Source organism: Ornithodoros turicata, chromosome 1, assembly GCF_037126465.1.
Source record: "Ornithodoros turicata isolate Travis chromosome 1, ASM3712646v1, whole genome shotgun sequence".
NCBI classification, from domain to species: Eukaryota; Metazoa; Arthropoda; class Arachnida; order Ixodida; family Argasidae; genus Ornithodoros; species Ornithodoros turicata.
The window spans coordinates 24,582,062-24,585,501 of record NC_088201.1 but is presented as its reverse complement, the minus strand read 5'-3'; the positions used below and the strand labels follow the sequence as shown (position 1 = coordinate 24,585,501).

The 3,440-nt window shown below is 44.0% G+C and overlaps 1 long non-coding RNA gene across 1 annotated transcript; it reads left to right on the top strand.

Annotated features, from left to right (window-relative positions):
* Positions 1–1,468: 1,468 nt before the first annotated feature.
* On the top strand, positions 1,469–2,136 carry LOC135397748 (uncharacterized). Its single transcript, XR_010423720.1, has 2 exons — positions 1,469–1,557; positions 2,003–2,136. It is a non-coding gene; the product is annotated as an uncharacterized LOC135397748 (long non-coding RNA).
* The last annotated feature ends 1,304 nt before the right edge of the window (positions 2,137–3,440 follow it).

The window sequence follows — 3,440 nt, the reverse complement described above, 5'->3', positions numbered from 1 at the left end:
AATAGGCCTACGAACCGCTTGGCTTAAAAAAATTGTGGTGACTGAAGTGCTTTCCGGGCTCCTTTAAATGGGTTACGTTGAACTTCAGTATCACGTGATGTCTGTCCGCCAATCTGGGGCTGGCTCCAACTTTGTTTGCGAACGTTGATGGTCGCCCCCTTCCAGTTTCTGAAAGTGTTGAAAATTAATTAGTGCGAAAAATATGCAGAACTGAGAGGCGATGAATTATGTGTGTGTGTGTGTGATCATCACAAAGCCAAGTTCTACATGATGGTACCATGAAACATTGTGGTTGTATTTCACTTACAGTTCCTTTAAATACTCTTTGGAAGTAATCTTGCACTCTTTTCATAAGTTACTCCTATAGGATACTTCATTTGTTTTGTCTATCGGGAGACAGCAAAGACGATGAAATGAACTTTGTGTGTTTTTGATGAGTTCGAGACCACTTATATATGCATACAGTGGCGTCAAAGAGGAGGTTTCAGGGGTTTAACCCCCACACCACCACCACCACCACCACCACCACCACCACCACCACCACCACCACCACCACTAAAATCGTACCTTTGGTAGTGCATTCGGGAGAGGCAATTCCTCTCCCACACGTAATTTTCCCGTAGAAGCTCACTCGAAACATTATTATTATTTTTTTTTTTGGGGGGGGGGGGGTGCTAATGAAAGAGCTCGCCGCTGTCGGCCTCACAGAGGTGGGCAACGCCACGACTAATGCTCTGGAGTAATGTGCGCCCTGGGCCGACTTCTAATTGTGTGGCTCGTTATGTATGCATACATAGGGCAAGAAGAGCATCTTCCAATAAGATATGGTGGGAAAAGAGTAGCCGAGCGACTATCCTTTTTTATTTCCGTTTCGGTTTTATTTGTTTGACAGTAAATTTCAAATTGTAGCTTAATTTAATAGTATCTTGAAAGCAGTTAGTAGTTAAAGTTACTTTTGTAAGTATAGTTAAAGTACTTTTAGTAGTATCCTACTCAAATGCTTTGCAAGATTGGGTATTTAGTACTTCACTGAGTTACGTTTTTGTCTGGTATAACTTAACTTAAATATTTTTTGAATATGTTGTGCCAGCCTGAACTGACGGAAGTAGAACATAGGAACAGGAGGCAAGCAAGCAAGCAAGTTCTGTCCAGTTACAGGGCGCCTTGATACTACCTTTCTGGCCTACTATTCAGGCACCCTACCCATCCATACACAAAACCTTAAGATTGACAGCACAGAAGACAACACTTTTACACAGACAAGTGTTTCAGTGTTTTGAGTATGTATGTAATATGTTCGTCAGCACCAGCTCACCTGCGTCAGTGCCGCTTTGTGCACGGACCGCCATCTATTGAAAGTTTCGTAAGCAGTAGTTTACTACTTTACGTCCAGATGGCGGTCGCAACCCAAACGTAAATCAGACTCGCAAAACATTCACCTTGCTCCAAACAGAGGGCGCGACGGAAGTCAAGTGTCCTCTCTTCCAGCTCCACCGTCAACTTCTAGTGGCGGCTACGGTGACTTATGTTTGGCGGGCCATACGTTTAGAAAGCTGAGTAGGTTGATTATAATCATTCGTGGCTTTCCGTCGCGAGAAAACTCCGATCATGAGCGACGAGAGTTATAGGGGTTGCGGATACGTATGGTTCGTTACATCACGCATTGCACGCATAATGCACAGATTGTACTGCGCGCCAGAGAATTGAGAACTGGAGGGATGTAAACCTTTCAACCTCTAACCTTTGAGACGTCAAGTGGTGCGTCCCTATGTGTGGTACAGGAGTAAGGCTGTTCCCTCTCTTCTATCACTACCAACCGTACCCTATCCACACTGATGACAGTAGGAAAATCACAGATAAGGACTGTGCCTTGAAGAACAGTCTGTTCGCAATGTGGGCCTTCCGACCTGAGGGGTCACTCTTAACATATCAACACTGTATCTACTACGGGCAACTACATCTGCTGTTATGAACGTTCTCACGGATCTCTTCGTCACTACAGATCAGCACCGCTACCACCCAGTTGGCTTCTGCAGTCTTCCTCTACTGCCTTCCTCTTCTGTGGCACCTTCTATATGAGTTCAAGAGGCATCGATGTCACCGTGCACCCAGTAAACGACTTTCCGTTCGTTTTAAGCTGGATTGTGTACTCTCATTTCGTTTCCTGCAGTGTTGTACGTATCGCCGTTACAAGTAACGCCGTTACAGTAATCGATACTTTTTCGGTATCGGAGTGCGTATCGGCGATACTTTTTAAAATCAGTATCGGAAAAGTATTTCCGTTACGCATTTATGGTAACGCATCGTTACCGATATCGATACTTTTTAGTGCCCCACCCTTTCTTCACCGAGTATATTTCTTACTCTTATTCATTGTCAATGGTCCGCCTAGCCCTCGACAAGAAGCTTGTGGACACGCCTACGTGCTCCGTAACCGGAATTATGAAATTATACCAAACACGTGTTCACCGTTTTTCTTTGAAACTGAAGGAAATAACCACGCTGTGTTCAACAAAAGAGTTGAGGTCAACGAACAGAGGTCAAGTTCTTTAACAGTGCGCTCTAAATTCCACTGCTAAGCTGCCGTGCCGCACTGAGTCACACTCACATATACTGTGGCATTGTAAACTTCAGATAGGATTCCTGGGTCATTGGACTTCATGGTATGTGTGGGCCTGACACTAACGTAATTGTCACACTGGCCTCTGTCAGCTGCCAGAGACACCACAGCTTGCAAGGATGACAGAAGACGATTTCAAGAACCAGCTATTGCTAAAAGTCAAGCATAACGTTTCCGAGCTACATATGAAATATGCTGTCTTTTCACTGCAGAACTGTTCACGTAAGCGATATTTCCATGTTGCACCATCTCCGTATTTCAAACAAAAGTATCGCCCAAAGTATCGCGTTACTTTTTTTGGTAACGGTAGCGGTACTTCGTTACTTTACAAAAGAAGTACCGATATCGGTATTTCGATACTTTTTACTCAAGTAACGAGTATCGGTATCGCGATACCATATTTCGGTAACGGGTACAACACTGGTTTCCTGGGGTGCGCGAATTTGCTTTATTCCTCGCTGCACTAAGGATTACTTATAGTACTCGTTTTGATTCCTTGTAAGTGGACTCGGTGGCGTTGTCTCGTCTTAGTCTTTCCCACTGGTATCGCGTTTCCTGCTGTCACTTCGTCACTATGTAAAATTGTATGTCAACTTGCAAACTAACCGGAGCTATTGTAGGATATACACTAAACGGCACCTTACGTGCTATGCCTGATCACGGCTTTCTTAGGGGCTTCTGGAACAAACATTAGGTCAAAAGACAACACTGCGGAGAACATAACACGGTTATTACAGTGTGAGTATCAGCACATACCTTAGACGTTTGTTTCTATTTTGTCGTTGTAGCTGTGAAAAAAAAATGAAAGGAAAAAATGCTT